The 21643-nt window shown below is 43.4% G+C and overlaps 1 protein-coding gene across 15 annotated transcripts in view; it reads left to right on the top strand.

Annotated features, from left to right (window-relative positions):
- DAB1 (DAB adaptor protein 1) overlaps nt 1–21643 on the top strand; it is a 1153213-nt gene that overhangs the window by 176853 nt on the left and 954717 nt on the right. For 14 of the 15 annotated variants that reach the window (XM_040470386.1, XM_040470387.1, XM_040470390.1 and 11 more), the window contains exon 2: nt 11482–11614. The exons of the other annotated variant lie outside the window; for it this stretch is intronic. The gene's annotated coding sequence lies outside the window, so the exon portion shown is untranslated. The remainder of the gene's footprint in view (nt 1–11481; nt 11615–21643) is intronic. 15 annotated transcript variants of the gene reach the window in all.

The following is a 21643-nucleotide window of genomic DNA, read 5'->3' as shown; positions in this document are numbered from 1 at the left end:
AGTTGTTTGGTACTTGGCCCTGGGATGATTAAGGCAGATGGATAGTGGCCTAGAGCGTTAGAGTTTGGGGGGGGTGGGTACAGGATCTGGATTGGTTCATTTGCATCTGAGAGGTGCACTCCAGGAAAATTGCTTGCTATCTCTAGGAATTAGCTAACCCTAGGATAGACAATCCCTGCAGTATCAAACCTCACACATCAAAGCATCAGAAATATAGAAAATAAGGTAGGCTTAACAGAGCAAGCCCTCAGTGGCAGGTTGCTATGGGAGGCCCCCAAGAGGGTAGCCAGATGGGAAGGAAGAAGGCAAGTGGGGACAGGTGGACCAGGAATAAAGACCTTGAATATACAGTGGTCTTTGTGATGCCCACGATGGGGCAGGAGATGGGAGGCACTGAAATCAAGTTTCAGATTATCTTTTTATATTATCCACAATGCATGTTTAACTTTATATGCATATTAAACTTTGAGGTGTGGGATAGATTATGACTCATCTTTTCAGTGGGACATTTCCTACTTGGAAACAGAGACCTGTCTTGGTCATCCTTGCACACCTTACAGATTCTGATGTGAGACCTGCTCTCTCACAATGGAAGGGCCCTAGTTCATACCCTGTTTGTAAACCTTGGCTCCTCAACCATATCCCATCAGGCAAATCTTTCTTCAAGTGGCATTTGCAGCCTATGGTTTCGGTAAGAGGGAGCTTGTCAACCCGGGTGAAAGGAAACCCAGGAGAGGGGTCACGGTCATGGATTCATGCCTGATTCACAATTGCTTCCTTTTCCCCTTACTTTGGAAAAGGAAGAGAAATTTTGTAAGGTGGGCCAACATAGTGCTACGGTGGAACCAACTTCAGGTTTGCTGTATAAGTATCGTACTTGGATAATGAGATGATGAGTCCATCGCCTGTGTGGACTTTTTAATCGCCAATCCAGAATTTAGAATACCTTCTGGATTTCTTCTCTTTCCCATCCCCATACCCAATCCAGTAGTATCCAATCTCATTTCCATCTCAAAAGCGTGTTCTGGAATGTCTACACTCAAATACCAGCACCCAGGTCTGAGAAGCCACAGTGGATTGTCTCTTTTACAGGAACCTCTTCGTTTGCTTCTTGCCACCCTCTGATCTATCTTCCCAATGTGAGCCATGTATTATTTTTTAAGTATAAAAGATGTCAAGTCAGTCTTCTGCTTAAAACCTTTTTATAGGGTATCAGCTAGGGAAGGCTAGCTGCTATAGCAAAGGGAGCCAAAACTATGTAACAGCTCACACCAAGAGTTGTAACCTGAAGGAGTGAATAGGACAGCAGCACAGCCCCGCTCTAAGGAGTCATTCAAGCCTTGTTCACACGAGGTTTCAAAGATCCCCTAGATTGGATTTCCTGGAAGTAGGCCCTGAAACCGGGATTCATATGGAAGTGATCTAGTAGGAAGCTTAACTGGGAAAGAACTGATATAGACATGGGGAAGGATATCAAGGAAGGACCAGGAAGGGAAGGCTATCAAGCAAGGGTGTGATATCAAGCAAAAATCCCAAGGAGGTAACTTTAGCCTGATCCCACAAGGCAAGATCTAAAGACAGTGTAGACCTCACGTCAGAGTTATCCCATCAGGAGAAGAGAGCTGGAGTATTGGAGCTCATTCATTGGTTAAGGGCTGCCTCTGGGGAGACATACCTTCCCAGGTACTGTGGCAATCTGCATGTGCAGGTGGAGGGGCTTTAGACACCCTGTGGGCAGGTCGCTGATGAGAAGATGCAGGTGCTGGCATTTGGAATAGGAAGAACACCTGGAGTGAGCCGTGCAGGAAAATGATAAAGGGGTCCAAAGGGAGATGGGTGAAGCCCTGAGGGCATCTGCTTATTCAAAGGCGCTCTGGGGGCTTTGTTCCAGTGGGAAGGAGAGGGCATAGGCAGCTTAAATGGGCCACACTCAGAAATGAGTCACATCACTTCTGCTTACCTTCCATTGGCTAGAACTCAGGTTCATGGCTATATTTAACTCCAAGGGAGGGTGGGGAATGTAATGCAGCTATGTACCCAGGAAACAAAAGAGAACATAGGCCTCCTGCCACAGATATCCTCTCTTCATACTTGAGTAAAAATCTATCCTTCCTACCAGGGCCTAGAAATCCCTACATGCCTGCTTCTCCTGCCCTGTAAACTGCTACTCTGCTCCCCCACTATGTTCCAGCTGTACCCAGGTACTGCCTTATCATATGCTGGGCTTTATTACTGCGGACTATGTAGAAAGTTAGCAGAAAGCTTTTGGCCTACAATCTCAATATTTTGTCACAATGGCAAAAGTGTTCTTTGACCTTTGAATAAGGGTGTTTGATGGATTGGGATCAAGTGTATAATGAAACAACTAGTCACGTTCAGTGGAGCCTGTAAGAGCCTTAGCTAGCCTTAGATAAACTCTCAGAAAGGGGAGAGCCAAAACCTATCCGTGGGCAGCCTCAGGTGGCCAGGCACACTCAGCCAGCTGCGTTGTCTTGTCGCTGCCACAAACGCAGAGCCCACAGATGCTGGGCTGGAGCCCTCTGATTACCAGTTAGCAGCATCGCCTTGGGCAAGTTAATTAACCTATACGTTCCTTGGTTTTGCCGTCTATAAAGTGGGGCTGATAATTGTTCCTAACTCATGGGATTATTGGAAAGGTTGAATGAGTGAATACAATAGAAAGGGCTAAGCACTTCATAACTGTTATTGCTACCACCTTTGAGCCTACACAGACACCTGCTACTCCAGCTTCCCTGGAGTGAGATTCTGAAGGACATTCTCTTGTGAGTGACTTCTCTTCTTCTGCTTCCTGCAGCCCCACTCCAGGCTAAGGGATGCTCGGGGGCAACAAATAAAAGCTCCTGTTTAACATGAAGCATGTATGTATGTGCACCTTCTCTGCATTAGGCCCAACTTAAATCAAAGAACCTGATTCCATCAGCCACCCTAGAACCGGAGTGATGATTGCGTGACTTTGTATAAATTATAAGCCACCTCGCATAAATTACTGGTCTCTCTGGGTCTCCGTGTCTTCATCCTCAGGGCAGTGGACTTACCCATCCTACGGAGTTGGAGTTGTAAGGACTATAGGGGGGTATAGGTGAAAAGTCTAGTCGGGTGCTGGACAGCATCTTAGTTCCTCAGAGTTTTGGTTGTCAATTGCTGTATACCAAATCACTCTAACACCTGTTGGCTAAAAACAACCATTTATTTGCTTGTGACTCTCCAGTCAAGGAAGGGCTTTTGGGGGTCAAGGAAGCCCTTGACCCAGTCAAGGAAGGGTCTTGTTGCTCTGTGTGGGCCAGTTCATCCAGGACTGGAGGATTCAAGGTAGCTTCTTCAACATGACTGGTGCTGCAGCTGGGGTGGCTAGAACCACTGGTGGCTGGGTGGGCTTATGCTTGCTCACTCACTCTCTCTCTCTCTGCCTCTCACTATAATCTCCCACCTTCTGCAGATTCTTTCTGTCCATGCCCTCCCTCTCCCCTCTCAAGCAGAGTAATCAGACTTCTTCGCATGACACCTCAGAGCTCTCAAGAATGCAAAAATAAAAACCATTATGCCCCTTAAGGCCCAGCCTGAGCCCTGTCATGATGCTGCTTCTGCCAGTTCTGCTGGTCAGAGCAAGACACTAGGTTCAAGGGGAGGTAGACCCTACCTCTTGGGGGGACCAGTGGGCATGCATACAGGGATGGGAGGAATTGCTGTTGGCTGTTTTGCAGACAATCCCTAATGCTCCGTAAGTGGCAGTTTCAGTTTCCATTGTTATTCGATTCATCTGGGGGAGGCAGGCCAGAGGCTGCAAAGCCAAATCACTTTTTAAACAAAAATGCGTAAAGACCAGGAAGCAGTCAGGTCAATTAGAATGATGTCATTGAATTTCTTCTTTGGGGATGGAAACAGAATTTCTGGGCTAAGTTAGAACAATTGCAATCGACAAGCATTCAATCTTTTCCTCTATTTCCCTCTGGTTTTCCCATTCTTACTCTGGGATCTGGCAGGCCAGAGCTAGAACTGTGCCACTGATAATTCAGTTGGAGAAAATCCTGGAGTAGTTTGCCTATTGACTACATAGCAAATCGTCCCACAATTAGTGGCTTAAAGCAACAACATTGAATATCTCATGATCTCTGTAGATCAGGAAACTGGGGCAGCTTCCTTGGATTCTCTGGGTTCTGGGTTCTGGCTCAAGCTGCAATATTAGGTAGGGTTGCAGTCATCCCACGGTTTGGCTGGGACAGGATCCGTTTTCGAGCCCCTCCGTGGTTATTGGCAGGATTCCGTTCCTGGCAGGCAATGAGACCGAGGGCTCAGTTCTGGCTGTTGGCAAGAGGCTGCCCTCACTTCCTTACCACATGGGCCTCCCCATAGGGCAGTTCAGAAATATGGTAGCAGACTTCATCAGAGTGAGCAAAGAGAGAGCCAGAAGGAGTGAGTGAGTGCCAGCAAGATGTAAGTCACTCTTTAGGAACCAGATCACCAGAGCAACATTGCTATATTCTGTCTGTGAGCGGCAAGTTACTAGGCCCAGGCTACACTAAAGGTAGGGAATTACACAGGGGGATATATCTCAGGAGGCAGGGATTATGGTGGCTACCCAAGAATTCCAAATGTCACCATCCCTTCCAGCCATTTTAGAGTTCCTGAACTTCACTCCGTCCCTAGACATCACACCGCCATGCACAGATTATAATTAGGGTGGAAATGTGCTCAGTTTGCCTGGACTAGTCCCAGATTAAGTGATTCACGAAAAAAGAGCAGTCTTAAGTATAGAACAACAATGCCTTGAATATAAAAAAATAGATATCCTTAGAGATTTTCTTCATTTTCTTTTTTTTTTTTTAATTTTTTTTTCAACGTTTTTTATTTATTTTTGGGACAGAGAGAGACAGAGCATGAACGGGGGAGGGGCAGAGAGAGAGGGAGACACAGAATCGGAAACAGGCTCCAGGCTCTGAGCCATCAGCCCAGAGCCCGACGCGGGGCTCGAACTCCCGGACCGCGAGATCGTGACCTGGCTGAAGTCGGACGCTTAACCGACTGCGCCACCCAGGCGCCCCAAGATTTTCTTCATTTTCATAAGGTAGAAATGTTTCACTTAAGAAGAGTCGACCTAGTCACTCTTAATCTATTTAACACATATTTGTAGAGTGCTTTCTAGATACTGAGCCCATAAAGTAGAAAAAAAAAAAATCATCCTTGTCCTTGAAGAAGTAGGACAAGAACGTGAACACTAATAGTATGTGTCACAACTGCTGTGAGAGAAGGTATCATGGAATCAGAGATGATGGCCCTTGGATTGTCCTTTAGTTTGAATAGGAGTTAGCTGGATGAAGAGTGTTTTAGTCAGGCTCCTAAAAGGAAACAAAAGGCATGTGCAAAATGGGATCGCCGAAGGAGGGTTTACGTACAAAGGTGAGGGTATAAGGAAACCAGAAGGCATAGTGTGGGTATGTGGTGCTCAGCTGATACCACCCATGCACCCCCGTGATGACAGGAGGCTTCAGTTGCCAGAATCCTGTAGCCCTGGCCTCCTTGAGGGAAGAGAGCCTTCCCTAGAGGGACACAACTGGCTCTCATCCACCTTGTAGGGAAGAACCCAGGGGAATACATACTCTGCCCTCACTCCCCTCTTTCCCTTTCATCCCCTGCCAAACCCAGCTGGGAACTACCCAGACAGATCAGCCCCAAGGGGAAATGTGGGAGGTACGTCTAGAGAAGCTATCTGACACAGCGGGTTAGTAAAACCCATTCCAGAAAAAGGGACCATAGTACATCGAGGGAGATGTGAAATGTCCTGATGACGTTGAACTGACAAATATGACCTGAAACAATAGGAAGGAAGCAGCCGGGATTGGAGAAGCAGACAGAAGGCAGGTCACGAAACTCTCCCTGGGTCTTTTGCAGCACTGTCTTACCTGACACAGCCAACCCATGCCCACGTCAAATGGCACCTTCTGTAGTACATTCAGATCACACCGTCCCCTCCTAGGCCGTGCAAAAAAAAGTTTAGAATCTGCCCTGAAGGTGGCAGAATAATTTTTAGCAGGGTATGTGTGTGATCTGCCCTACATTATGGATGGGGTGGCTGCGGGGTTAGACACGGGCTGGTTGAAATCCCAGCTCTGCCCCTCTTATGTCTTTGCACAAGAACTTGAATCTGTCTGGTTCCCAGTGTTCTGGCTGGGGAAACTCAGCTGGCAACACCTGTTCTCTGATTAGGAGGATTAGATGAGATAGATGTTTTCGAAAATACAAAATGCTCAACTTAAGCTACTAGCACACAGTTCAGCAATTGCTTGGAACGGAGAATGGGAGTGAGGAGGGAATTAGGACTTTGGGCACCGGCTGCACGGCAGGTATTGTGCTCAAACATCTTACATTTAATATTCTGTTCACTCCATGTGATAGCCCCTGAGATAGCTATTATCTCATTTTACAGAAGAGGAAAGAGAGGCCTGTTTTGATTACTGATTATGTACCATGCCTGGGGGATATGAGGGTAAATAAGAATGAGTCCTGGCCTTTAAGAGTTTATAATTGTAGTTACTTAGGTTATTTAGATCAGTGCCCCTCACATTATAATGCACACCTGGCATCTTGTTGAAGTGCAGATTCTGACTCACTAGTACTGGAATCTGGCTTCTTCCAGATGGTGTTGATGCTACTGGTCTGTAGACCATACTTTAAGGAGGTTAGAGGGTCATATTCAGCACACACACACACACACACACACACACACACACACGCACACATACACTGGAATCTGCATTCTTCCAGATGGTGTTGATGCTACTGGTCTGTAGACCATACTTTAAGGAGGTTAGAGGGTCATATTCAGCGCACACACACACACACACACACACACACACACACACACACACACGTTTTCATCAGTACTTGCAGCCATGCTAAACTGAAGCAGAGAGATCTTTTACGGAAATTCCAGCCTCAGGAAACAGAGAAGTAGAAGGAGAAAGCCATATGCCCTAATATTTCAATGAATAGCAGTTACTAAGACCAGGCATTCTGTTTCAGAACCTAAGCCTTCCCTTGTTTGGGTTGAGCAGGATATTGTTTTTCTGCCCCTTGGATATATCCCATTATGAGCTTTGATCAAAGCAAACCTTTCCCTTTGAGGCTTGGGGCACATGTTAATGGATATATTATTCGCATGTATCTGCATATATTTGCAAAGCAATTCAAGCGCTTCTGTCGCAGAGGAGGAATTGGGCTGGTGGTTGAGCCTAGGGTTCAAGCATCACTCTTAAAGCTTGGTCCTTAGCATCTCATCTTAAAGGAAATCCAGCAGCAGAGAGCTGGGGGCAGTTCTGATGATTGAGGGAACTAAGAGCTGAGTTTCCAGCTGCTTAGCTGGTTGAATATTCCCAGCTGTTCACTGGAGGTTTTTGTCAGGGGGAGCTCTACCCCATTTAAGGCTCTGCCTGCCCGTTTTCCCATTCATTTTATGAATTGCCGCCCAAGTGTCCCCTTAAAGCATTTCTCTGCCCAGGTCACTCAACTACTCAAAGACTCTCCATTTTTCTCCTTTATCTATGGGAGAAAGCAAATCTCAACCTGACACTCAAATCCCTCTCTACGTAACCAGGTCCCATGGCTTCAGCGTCCCCTCCATTACCTCCCTCAGGTCTCCATGCTCTAGCCAAACCGAAGCACTTCTTGTTTTCCCTAAGCCTTATAAATTCTTGCCTTGAAAACTTTGCTTTTCTCATTACTTCAGTGAGATGCCTTCTCCCCACTTTCCACACTCATGTCCAAATTCTATCCATCCTTCAAGACTCTGTTCAAATCCTCTGCCCCCTAAAAAGCCTTCTCATAATTTTCCACATGGAGAAATTCTTCCGTCTTGTTAACCTCCTTAGCATTTTATTCATATAACTTTCTTATTATGTGAAGTTCTTTATTTGTTTATGTATTGGGAATGCCATAGGTCATTGCCTGGTCTTGAAGGCTGCTCATGCCTACTCATATGTACATGCAATAAGTGCTTAATAAAACTTTGAGTACACGAATGAATGAAACGGATGGCTTCTGAACTGTGATTTTATGGTAGCATATTTTCTAATCTTTCATTCTTTCAATACATATTTATTGAGATCTTGTTCTGTTGCAGGCATGAGGTTCTGGCAGTACAAAGGTGAAGAAGGGAGAGTCTTGCCCCCCAGGGACTGTTCTGGGGATGGGGCCATCTCCTGTTCTTTGTTTAATTAAGTTGGCTACACTCCAACTAGTTGCTTAATAATAAATGATTTGAAAAATCTGAAAACATCTGATATTTTTACAGATCAGTGACCTGTTAGATGAACAGGCTAAATCTTGTTTAATCTGTGCTTCTGTTCATCAAAGCAGTCTTTTGGTGTGGAGTATGACAGCAAATTAGATTGTACTTTCATTATGCTGTTGCCCCCCCCATCTTAAAAATAATAATGGCATATATTTATGGTAGAAACCTTGGAAATTAAAAAAAATGAATAAAAACCCCACTCATAATTTCAGAAACAAACAAAAAAAATCAATGATTGCTAACATTTGGCATATTTCCTTTAAATTTTTTATTTGTTTTATTTTTAGGAATGCACACATAAACACAGTTGACTCACGCTTTTTGTATCCTGCTTTTAGGTTTTTTTCTTTACTTAAACTTATACTCACTATATTTTTTTGCATATTGATAAAATTCTTAAAATGATTTTTAATTATATTTAGTATTGTGTGAATGTGTCATAATTTTTAAACCACTTTCCTATTACTTATAAAAGCTAAAAATCGGAAATAACTACACTATGAATATCTTTGTGTGTCAAATTTTTCCTTTCTCTGATCATTTTATTAGCATTCTTGAAGTGAGTTAATTAGTGAGTTAAAGGGGATGATTCTGTTCAAGTCCTTTCCCTTTTTACCAAGTTTTCCTTATATGAGGGTTAATTCTTCTGATACTGTTTGGATGAGTATGGTTTCACTTTAATTTAATACCCTTTTGTGATTAACAGTGTCGGCTCGAAGCCCCCTCCCTCATTCAAGCACAGCAAAGCAGCATCAGGATCAGGATTATTTTTGGTGTGTGTGTGTGTGTGTGTGTGTGTGTTTGATGTTTTAAATGGTTATTTATTTTTGCACACGAGAGAGAGTGAGAGACAGAGTGTGAGCAGGGAAGGGGCAGAGAGACAGGGAGACACGGTTCCAAGTTGTCAGCGCAGAGCCCGGTGCAGGGCTTGAACCCACAAACCATGAGAAATCATGACCTGAGCTGAAATCAGACAGAGCTACTCAGGCGCCCCTTCAGGACTGTTTTTGAGATAATACTCCCACTTGCCAATAGCCACTGACTAATAGTGCTGACTAATGCTGTTCCTGTTGATTTTTTTTTTTTTTTTTTGCCAGTCTGGGTGATTTTCATAACAGTGACTATAAGTGGACTTGACATCAGAAACACTTTTTTTTAGTGCATTCAACCTGCATTTTGATCTTTTAGCTAAAATATACTGTAAGCACTTCTTTGGCTCTCCGAATCCCAGAAGAGCAATCCCACTGAGGCTCTGTTGAATTAGCTTGAATCATCAGCTTCACATTGCTTGCTGGGATAAGGGCTATCCAGCCCTGGACCTCTTAAGGTCCTGGTTCTCATCTTGGTCTCTTTCAACTGTGGAAGAATGAGGGCGCTCATTATAGTCAGCCTTAATAGTGGATAGAGAAACTTCACTCTAATTGAATCTACTTATGAAACTCTCACATTTGTGTAATGCTCTACAGTTTACAAAGCACCTCCAAGGGCATCAGCTAATTTGATCTTCACCGTCTTTCTGTGAGGTAGCTATTTAAACCCCTCCTGTTGCATAGGTAGAGTAACTTGGATATAAGCAGCGCTAGATGCTGGGGTTAATAACGGAGAATGTGTGAATGTTCTTTGAAAACATGTGCCCATTTCAAATCAACTTCGCCATTAGCTAGTTTTATAAAATAAGTTCTTTGAGCATCAGAGTCCTCAGCTGTGAACAGAATAGCACAGGTGATTCTTCTTCTTCTTCTTCTTCTTCTTCTTCTTCTTCTTCTTCTTCTTTGGCAGATTCTTTATTTGCAAATACAGCTACCCACTAAAATTTATTTGTAATCCCAGATTCAATACTTGTGGTGCTTTTGTGCTCATTAGCAGACATGCACCATGAACAGAGCAACAAAATAGGAGTTGCCTGACACACATACTCCCAGCTGAGGTCCACAGGCACTGTTCTGCCTTCTTGTTTTAGCTGTCCTACTGTATCCTGTATTCACAGGTATCCTTTGTGAAACCTTTTCAGCACCACTTATTTCACATTTTTGTGCCTTCTGTTGGCGATCTCACTGTTTCCCACGGTTTAACCCCAAGTGTAGTGCTGAACTATTACCTGGTATTCCTAAGCAGAAGACGGCTGTGAGAAAATACACGTTAGACACGTTTCATTCAGGAGTGTGTTCTAGTACTGTTGGCCATGATTTCAATGTTAATGAATCAACTATATATTAAATAGAGTGTCTTTAAAAAGAAACACACATAAATCAAGGTAGGTATTGATTGATTGATTAAATTGTGGTGACCAGAGGCTCATAGGAACCTAACCCTGTGTTTCCCCTAGGAGCAATGGCTCAGGGTTCACGCAGCTTTATAGAGCATTACTACAAATAGCAATAATCAACTGTATCTATTTTATGCGGTTGCTGTGTATGTTACATAAGGATGTGTGTAAAATGCCTACTGTGTTGATGTTCTATAATGGGAGACTATCTTCTACTGTACGAGGAAACAGGCGCTCAGAGAAGTTAATTGCCTTATTTAAAATCATTAGACCTTGGGGCACCTGGGTGGCTCAGTCGGTTAAGCGTCCGACTTCAGCCAGGTCACGATCTCACCGTCCGTGAGTTCGAGCCCCGCGTCAGGCTCTGGGCTGATGGCTCGGAGCCTGGAGCCTGTTTCCGATTCTGTGTCTCCCTCTCTCTCTGCCCCTCCCCCGTTCATGCTCTGTCTCTCTCTGTCCCAAAAATAAATAAACGTTGAAAAAATAAAATAAAAAAATAAATAAAATCATTAGACCAGAAACTGGCTCAGGTTAGTAGCATGTAAGTCCATTCTGTCTGAATCCAACAGCAGCAGTTTTCAAAGCATACAGGCTACATCTAGGAATAATCTCACATGGAGAAATTAAATGCTTTTTTGTTCCTTATGAGTCTGCTCTTCATTTAAACATTCTATCTACATGATTGACTTCTGAAAAACCTATTTAACCACCCACTATCATCATCTTTGTGCCAGGCCCAGTGCTAACCACATGCCATCTGGTATCTCGTCATTGCACAGTGATCCGGTAAAATAGGCATTATTGCTATTGTTATCATTTTAGAGACATGGAGAAGTTAAATGAATTTTTCAAAGTCATACAACTTGGAAGAAGAACAAAGATAACATTTCAGGCCTTTCTGATTCCACAGCTCCTGTTCTCAATCTTGACATTAGAGAGTACCAAACTCTTGGGGAATTTGTAGACCAGTAAAACAGCCGACTGAAGGAACAACAACAAAACAGTGGAGAAGGACATAGAGTTATCTACATTTATTTACCCAGGTAAGGTCATTAAAGAGAGAAGTTGGCATTAACCATCATGGTCTTATGAAGAAAAGTAATCTTAATATTATAAAAGTATGAAGAATTTAACTTTGGATTACAAAAATCCATCCAATTCAGGGACCCCTGGGTGGCTCAGTTGGTTAAGCATCCGAATCTTGGTTTCGGTTCAGGTCATGATCTCACGGTTCATGGGATTGAGCCCCGTGTCAGGCTCTGTGCTGACAGCATGAAGCCTGCCTGGAATTCTTTCTTTACCTTTCTCTCTGCCTCTCTCCAGCTTGTGTGCACGCTTATTCCCCACCCCCCCCACCTCAAAATAAATCAACATTAAAAAATATCCAACCCATTCACTTTTATGAAAGCCTTGCAACATTGGCCTCCCTTTTCTCATTTCATCCAGAACAGGTTGTCTTTGTCACAGACAAGTGGCGTTTGGCAACCACAGGTCTGTACCGTATTCTAAGTTATTTTCTCTGATCTAGGCCTGAGCTTTGTCAGATATCCAGACAGTGGATTGGACAAAATGGTATCTAAGATCACTTTTCAATTCCAAGGATTGAGTTTGGCCCATTTGTCCTTCTAGTCCAGAGACAAAGAGGAGGCCGGCCTCATGTACATTAGCCATCAAGTCAGCAGCTGCTGCTCTATCAATCTTGCCCTTGGCAGGAGCAGGCACCTTGCGAATTGACCTCCAGGAAAAGAATGAATGCTTAGTGGTGGCAAATAAGTTGCGTTAAGTATTGGGAAACAGAGCACACACATAAATCTCCTGTGGATCTATATTCCTTAAGGAAATCCATCAGAGAAGAGAGGCAACTCATGGAAGAAGACGATAACGCTCTGGCTGTTCCCCCTCCCTGCCCCTCCCGCCCCCGAGGTAAATACCCTTCACAAATGGACATGGCCCACCAGATAAGCTAGCCTTAGGACCCTTCCACTTTTCTACTTACTTATACATTAGGGATTTTCCACTGTCCAGGCCTGTGCTCACTTGCCCAAATGTTGCAAAATAATAAGAAAGACCCAATAACAAGTACAGTTTATTAATGTGAATACGGTACTTTCTGTTGACATGCCAAGCTCTCAGCATGTTTAAACCTCACGACAGCCCTTGTCAGGTAATACCATCATTGTCTTCACTTACAGACGAAGAAACTGAGACACTGAAAGGTGAAGTAGCTTGACCCATCACATCACTAATAAGTAGGAGAGGTACGACTCGAACCCACATCCATCTCGGCGAAGCTTTTGCTTCCCGCCAACACACTGTGCTGTCTGGCCTGCACAGTATGCTGTCTTTCCGTAGCATTTGAAATTTTGCAGCTAAATGTCCAACTTCCTCATTTTTCCCTTTTGGTGTCCGTGTACGAAAAGAGTCTGAATCAACTCAATTAATATGTGTGAATCTCACCGTGTGCCAAATTCAGAGCTCTGGGGACTCAGACATGGAGAGCAGACCTCTGTTTTCAAGAAGTTCCCGGTCAAGAGGCGAGGCACGTACCCTGGTGCCTAGGTATAAAGCAGTCTGTAAGAGAGTTATTAGAGAAGTTGTAAGAATAACATGCTGTTCGACCTAAAATCTGGAGGATGGTGGCCAGGAGTAACAGTGCCCTCCAGGCGGAGGTGAAAACAGGACCCATGCAGCCTCTGTGGTAGCTGGACTGTGAGGTGTTTGTGGGTGATTGTGGTGAACAATGGTCTTGCAGTTATCCAGAGGTCATATTTTGGGAGGACTTGGATACCATTGGAAGAAGATTGGATTTTATTAAGTAGACAATGGGGAGACCTTGAAGGTGTTTGGATGCAGAAGGAACATTATCAGAGCTGAATTCAGGATAAATATACCCTAAATTTATGGCTAAAGGCCTTATATATTATCTTTCTAGCTTGTCTGCATTTAGCAGGAGACAAAACAGAAACCACATGTACGAACCTTAGGTGATGGGATTTCAAACACCAGCGGAGATCCTTGGTTTCGAGTTCTGTCAGTCAAGCCACTTAGGTGGAAAGTTCCCAAATGTGGTTAGTCAGATGAAATACTGGGTAGACTGTTTCCAGATTCCTGGGGCACCTGGGTGGCTCCGTCGGTTGAGTATCCCACTCTAGATTTTGGCTCAGGTCATGATCTCACAGTCCATGGGTTCAAGCCCTGTGTCGGGCTCTGGCTGAAAGTATGCAGCCTGCTTGGGATTCTCTTTCTCCCCTCTCTCTCTCTGCCCATATCCTGCTTGCTCTCTCCCTCAAAATAAATAGATAAGCTTAAAAAAATAATTAAAAGGGGCACCTGGGTGGCTCAGTCGGTTGAGCGTCCGGCTTCGGCCCAGGTCATGATCTCACAGTCCGTGAGTTCGAGCCCCACGTCAGGCTCTGCGCTGACAGCTCAGAGCCTGAAACCTGCTTCGGATTCTGTGTCTCCCTCTCTCTCTGCCCCTTCCCCTCTCACACTCTGTCTCTCTCTCAAAATAAAATAAAAACATTAAAAAAAAAAATAAAAAAAAAAAAACCAAATCCAGATTCCTGGGCTCTGCCTCCTTAAGGTACTAATTCATAAGAGCCAGTCACAAGACTAGGAATTGATGTTTTTAAAGCTGGCCGGTGGATTCCAATAACCACTGACTCACATAGCAACTTCTATTGGATGCACTGAAAACATTTCTATCAGTGTAAGAAATTTTAGTTAAAGACTATCCTTGAAGCACCCCCCTCTCCCAAAAGTGTTTATATTGCTATAGACGTATAGACGTGTTTTAGTCAGAGTTCCTCAGAAGAACAGAACCAATATGATGTGTGTGTGTGTGTGTGTGTGTGTATAAACAAAACCAATAGGATGTAAGTGTACCTACACACACACACACACACACACACACACATTCTATTGGTTTTGTTTATATGTTTAAAAAATACACACACACACACACACACACACACACACACACATATATATATAACATTTATATATACATACACACACAGACTTATAAGGAACTGGCTTCCCCAATCATGGAAGCTATTAAGTCTCAAGGTCTGCAGCTGGAGTCCCAAGAAAACTGATGTGAAGCTCCAGTCCAGAAGCTGGTGGGCTTCAGCCCCAGGAAGAGCTGTTGCTTCAGTGTAAGTCTGAAGGCAGGGGGAAAAAAAAAACAATGTCCAAAGCCAGTGCGGTCAAGCAGAAAGAAATTTCCTTTTATTCAGCCTTTTTCTTCTCTACAGGTCTTCAACTGATTGGATGGGGCCCGCCCACCTTAACGAGGACAAAATCTGTTTTACTCAGTCTAGAAATTCAAATGTCAATTTTACCCTGAAACACCCTCGCTGACACACCCCGAATAATGTCTTACCAAATATCTAAATACCCTGCTGCCCCATCAAGTTGATTTGTAAAATTAACCATCACAAGATGTCAGAAGGGCTTCATTTCAATAGTATCAATAGTATGGTCCTTATAATAACAATGGTAACAAGAATCATTATTTGTATCCCTTTAGTACCTGGGTGTGTAGGCAGTCTTTGCAACTGAATGAATGAAGCAAGGGTATTAGCATAGGTATTTATGGTTTATCATCTTATTTTATCCACACAATAACTCTGCTGGGCATTTGAAATAGATTTCATTATTACCTTCCATTTTTGAGAGGGGTGGTGCAAAGTATAAAGAGGTGAGCTTAGGTGTCCAAGGACGCAGGGTAAGTGACAGGGACCAACTCAAACCCAGAGCTTCTTTTGTGATATTTCCACTGTGTGACACTAGTTCATTGCAGATTAATTACAGGCAAAGGGATGCATACCTTCATGAACTCCCCTGACCATCAGCAATTTTCTGATCTTATGACTACATCTATTGCTATCTCTAAATATAGGAGAGGCACAAATTAACAAGTGAAAACCAAGAGATATGTTTGTAGTTAATGCTACTAACAGGCAGCGTAATTACAAGAGAGCAGAGAGTGTTGCTTGACAAACATTAATAAAAAACTCTCATGCCAGTCTCAAGTATAAATTACACAGCAGAAGGCAAGGAGAGGCTGGGCTTGACAGCTGTAGGATAACAACCTTGAAATATATCTACATTATCTGAGGGGTCTTTGGAGGTCTGTCTTTTGGACTCGGTTAGAGACCATGCTAATGAACTGCCTTAATGTCCGTATTTTTGCAGGGCCATCTATATTTCTTTTAAGGCCAAGTTTACCACAATTGGGAAAACTGCTTAGTTAGACGTGAGGTTCTAGTCATTTTATGTGCTTGATGGGGTTAAATAAACCTGTCCAATTAACCAGAAGTCATTAGATTAATATATAGTTGTTTATCTCACAATATTTTCTAATAGCCTTACGTAAATTATTCTTTATATTTCTATTACGGTTCATAGTTCATTCATTTGACAACTATTGATTCCACAGTAATCTTTGCTAATAACTAGAGTTGCAGAGAGAAGCTATGTTATTTGCCTTGTGGTAGCTCACCATTTTGTACAGTGGTTCTCAACTCTGGCTGCATATGAAATTATGGAAGAGCATTTTGAAAATGCCTATGCCCAGACCCCAACCTGGAGATTCTGATTTCTCTTGGTCTGGAATGGAGCCCAGGCATCAGCATATTTTAGACTTTCTAGGTGATTAGAACATACACAGCCCAGACATATGGGAGAGACAATTATACCTCCAGACAACGTGCACTGTTTTAAGTACCAGAGGAAAGAAATGTGTTACTGGCTATGGATTAAAAATGCTAAATTCTTCTGACTTCGGCTCAGGTCATGATCCCATGGTTCCTGGGTTCGAGCCCTGCATCCATCCAGCTCTATGCCGATACGTCAGAGCCTGGAGCCTGCTTTGGATTCTGTGTCTCCCTCACTCTCTGCCCTTCCCCTACTCATGCTCTGTCTCCTGTCTCAAAAATAAATAAACATTAAAATTTTTTTTAATTAAAAAAATGCTAAATTCTTCTAGAGTGGATGTGGGAAGGTTTTACTGGGACTATGATTTTCTATTTGAGGGTATCAGAGTTTTATTTTTAATTTTTTTTATGTTTATTCATTTTTGAAAGACAGAAAGAGACGGAGCACAAGCAGGGGTGGGGCAGAGAGAGGGGGGGGGCGGGGACACAGAATCCAAAGCCGTCTACAGGCTCTGAGCCATCAGCACCAGAGCCCGATGTGGGACTTGAACTCACAAACCGCCAAGATCATGACCTGAGCCTGAAGTCAGACACTCAACCGACTGAGCCACCCAGGTGCCCCTATTTTTAATTTTTAATAAAATTATATTATTGTTTTCTTTGAGCTGCATCTTGGAGGATGGTGGATGAGAAGGGAAGGGAGTATATGCAAAGGCACACAGGGAAAAAATGTCAGTGTCTTCGGAGAATTTTGAGTTGTTTAGTTGGGCTGAAGTGTTGAGCGTATGAATTAATTATCATTAATTCTTTCATTCAAACAGTGTTTATTGTGGATGTATGCTGTGTGAGGCATTGTGTTAAGTGCTATGAGGGATTCAAACATAAGACAAAAGAGATCCTATCCCTAACAAACTCAGGCTATTCAAGGACACACATTATGAAAGATGGTGATGTGGTGATGGTAATATAGGCTTAAAATGGAAATTTTGACTAGACACTAAGATATAACAGAAATGAAATCCCAAAGTGAAATGCCAAATTATATTATGCAGATGTTTAGAGGAAATGGCTTAGGGTAGAGAGAGTGGAAAGGGATCTGAGTAATGAGATTTCCTTCCAGAATGTTCTTGCTGAGTCCCCACTGACTCTCAGGGAAGAGGAGTGGAAGCATGGGTCTACCCCCTAGCTTCAAGCCAGGTAAGAGGTAAAGGATCTGCTCCCCCCACCTCAATCCCAGAGGGAACGGTGGCAGAAGCTTGATAAACTGGGGTCTGGCCTCCTTTTGCTCCAGAAAAGAGAGAATAATGGTCAGCAAACTTGTTTTGTAAAACATCAGGTAGGAAGTTAGGCTTTGCCAGAGGCATATTATCCATGTCCCATAATCTTTATTTTTTACACCTTTTAAAATTTAAAACTCATTCTCAGCTCTATGGGCTATAGTTTGCTGACCCTTGATCTAGGGGGAAAAAGGCCTGACCCTTCAAGTAGAGCACCTAGAAATGAGGAAGGAGAAGGAGCCCTCAGCTCCCTCAAGGATAGGGAGGTACAGGCAGGGTGATGATATGGTATGATTTGTTATCCAAACAGGGACACTTGGGAGAGTGAACAGGGACATTAATAACCAAGTAATTTAATGAGAATAAAGCCTGGACAACAGGACTTAAACCCGGACTCTCCAGGCAAGATGGGATGTATGATCAGGTCACCTGGCAAGTGGTCTCCAGGGCCAGAGACCTCTCAACTATGCTGTCCAATATGGGAGCCACTAGCCACATGTTTGCATGCTAGACAGGTAAAGTAAAATATATTATTTAAATTAGTTTCACCTATTTCTTTTTACTTTTTACTATGTGACTACTAGAAAGTTGAATGTGTGGCTTGCCTATGTGGCCTGCATTGTATTGCTATCGGTCAGCACCGCTCTGGAGCCCTCAAAATTGCCCACTAGACAAAGAGACAGCCTTGAAAGTCGGTGAGACCCAGAGATCCTAAAGCTAGTTTGCTTATTATGCAAGTGCAAGTAAGACCTGTCCTGTCTCTTCTCCCTCCTCCCTCTTACCTGTTGGGTAAGGGGTACAGGGGTCTTACGGTTGGGGCAGGGGTACAGGATGGGGAGGCTAGAAACCATATGTAGCTCGGCCAGCCATGCCCTCCCCCCATTCCTCCAGTGAGTCTCCATCCTAAAATGCCCAGAACTGAGAGGTGTCAGATCAGCCCTAAATCTTGGTCAAGGCTTGATTTATACCTCGGACTAGACATTCTCATTTCTGAACTAAAACTGCGTCTGTGACTTAAAGATCCCCTAGAATGGTCTGTTACTCAGGAGTGAGGCGGAAAGTCATGGAGTTTTAATCTAAAGGCAGGGAGAGGCTATTCTACTGAATATATTTATATTCTATTCTATTATTTATTTCTTAATTTTTTACTGTGAAAAATTTAAAGAAAGCATGCATGAAGGTGGAGAGACTCCTATAATAAACTCCCATTTACCCCTTACCCAGTTTTGACAATCTCAACATTTTGCCAATTTTATTTTATCAAATATTCTTTTATGGGGATTAGGGGGAGGGACTCAAGTATTTCAAGCAAGTCTCACACATTATATTATTATTCTAGTAACAAATACTTCACTGTATGAAGGATAAGGATTTTGCTTTTAACATAACTCATTTTATTTTGAAGGGACAGCAAGAAATGTAAAAGTAAGCACATTTCAAATATAACACGAGTCTTGCCTGTTAGCACATGAGTATCAATAGTAATGATAATAACAGGCAAACTTCAGAGACCTTAGAGGTCATTTAGTCCTGTCCTCTTATTGAAGCTCAGAGAGGGAGGGACTTGTTTGAAGTCCCTGGAGGCAGATCTGGGGCTGAAACGCAGGCCCAACTTCTCAGGACACAAGCCTGCTCATTTGAATCTCACTCGGAGAGACTTGAACTTGGTTTCCTGAGGGACTCAACTGGGTCTCCCCAGCACCTTCCAGCCATCTCTTTTGCATTTCTGTCCCGCAAACTGAGAATCAAAGAGGAGCTTCTCGAAAATCACTTGTCATTTACCAGCAGATTAAGTTGGGAAGTGTGCATGGGACAATTAATGTCTTGCACTTAATGTCTTGCAGAGACCTTATGTAATGTTGTAGGAAAAAGTCAAGAGTCAGCAGATCCTGAAGTCATCCAGGTTGCTTTGAGGTTAGAGACTTGGCTTCTAAGGAAGAGTTTTATTAAGGGCTTTGCCCGTGGGCTCTCTCTCTAGGTTTCTCAGGGTAGCTGATAGCCTGAGTTCTGTAGCAAGATGAACCCTCTTGCCAATCTTTTGGAAGCCACCTTTCTTTTTTTTTTTTTTTTTTAATTTTTTTTTTCAATGTTTATTTATTTTTGGGACAGAGAGAGACAGAGCATGAACGGGGGAGGAGCAGAGAGAGAGGGAGACACAGAATCGGAAACAGGCTCCAGGCTCTAAGCCATCAGCCCAGAGCCTGATGCGGGGCTCGAACTCACGGACCGCGAGATCGTGACCTGGCTGAAGTCGGACGCTTAACCGACTGCGCCACCCAGGAGCCCCGGAAGCCACCTTTCTTAGACTACTGGGAATAACTTTGCTTTATGAGAGGAGAAAGAAGAGTATATAGACCACTTACTCTATGCCTCTGGTCCCCAGCCCCTTAGCTTCTTCTGAGCATAATGGCAGCCTCAGCTCCTAAAGTCACATGACCTCAATTTAATTGGATGCTTCATATTGCTTAGAATTGTTGCCTCTTCAGGTCCACTCCTTCCTGCTTTCTTTTTACCTGATTTTCTGATCTTTCCACTGTACCAACTCCTACATTTGCCTCCTGACTTCCTTTTTCTTGGTCCACTTCTACTTTGATAATACAGGTTGCCCTCTTGTCACCATCCTCTGTTTTGGTCCTTTGGCCACATTCCGTGTTTCCCTGTTTTTCCGGTTTTGGGTATCATATGCTTATGCTTAAAATAATGAATATCATTTTTTTTCCACTTAATCCTATGGAGCCCCATCTACTCTTATTGGTAGGAATTTCCTTATTCCCCTTTAGGAGTCTCTCTCTCTCTCTCCCGGTGGTTTTATCTGGAATACCTGGGGCTCTATCCTGACTCTCCTGCTTGCTAATCATGTGAACTTAGGCAAACTACCACTCTCTGATCATCAGTTTCCTCATCCATAAAGTAGCAATATCACTTAACTGCCTCATAGAGTAAAGGCTCTATCTATGAAAAACATTTAGAATAGAGTCTGGCATGTAGCAAATGGCCATAGAGGTTATAAACACAAGCTCAGTGCCTGTGCCCAACGCATGACAGCCACACTAAAAATTAGGCCTTGAGGGGCGCCTGGGTGGCTCAGTCCTTAAGCGTCCGACTTCGGCTCAGGTCACGATCTCACGGTCCGTGGGTTCGAGCCCCGCATCGGGCTCTGTGCTGACTGCTCAGAGCCTGGAGCCTGTTTCCGATTCTGTGTCTCCCTCTCTCTCTGACCCTCCCCCATTCATGCTCTGTCTCTCTCTGTCTCAAAAATAAATAAATGTTAAAAAAAAATTTAAAAAAAAGAAAAAAAATTAGGCCTTGAGAGACTTGCAGTTTCTACCACATGCTGCATTCAGACCAGTCTTTCCCATCAGCCTCTGAGTCATGGATTTGTGCTTGGGTCACATGTTCAAATGAGATTTTTCTTACAGCAGCTTTACTTCTGTAACACTTGCTTTGTTGGTTGACATCATTTGGGAACTAGCAGAGTCCTGGTCTTTGTCTTCTCAGGACACCCCTTGATCTCAGCAGTTTTACCCAGTTTCTCACTGTGGTCAGTTGTGCTAGCAGGCCACCTTGGGAGGGGAAGGCTTTGTCTACAGGGCCTGCTCTATTCTTTCCCTGGGGGGATCCATTCACAGAAGACCCAATCTAAGTTGAAGGTATCCATTTAATGGAGAAATAGCTGGCATTTCCCTTGATTAAATACTAATAATGATGAAGCTGCTGCTGCTGCTGCTGCTGCTGAGTTCTTCCTATGGAGCATTCTGTTACACAGAGTTCCTTACCCGGAGACATAGTCTCTGTCTTCAGTTTATTGTCTAGCTAGGAAGCTCAAATATATTCAAAGCTCCTTACAAGAATTTTACAGATAATGGCTGTAAAAAAGCAGAAGAAAGAGTTATTTTAGGTGATTAGTGGTCATGGCTTCATGTAGAAGTGGTATTTAAGCGCTTTCTTGAACACATCCAGTAAAAAGGAGGGGCTCATTATCAAGCAGAGTAGCCCAGCTTAATGTTGCCTGGGATTACAGGTGGATATTTCCTATGCTAGTGAATTAAATTTCACATTCCTCATTCTACCTCCTGGGATTATACAGACAAGTCTTAATGCAGAATAATAATTCTGTGGTTATAGTGGGTCATTA

Source organism: Herpailurus yagouaroundi, unplaced genomic scaffold, assembly GCF_014898765.1.
Source record: "Herpailurus yagouaroundi ecotype Mexico unplaced genomic scaffold, PumYag 77, whole genome shotgun sequence".
Classification (NCBI taxonomy): domain Eukaryota; kingdom Metazoa; phylum Chordata; class Mammalia; order Carnivora; family Felidae; genus Herpailurus; species Herpailurus yagouaroundi.
This window is presented reverse-complemented; position numbering and strand designations above follow the sequence as displayed.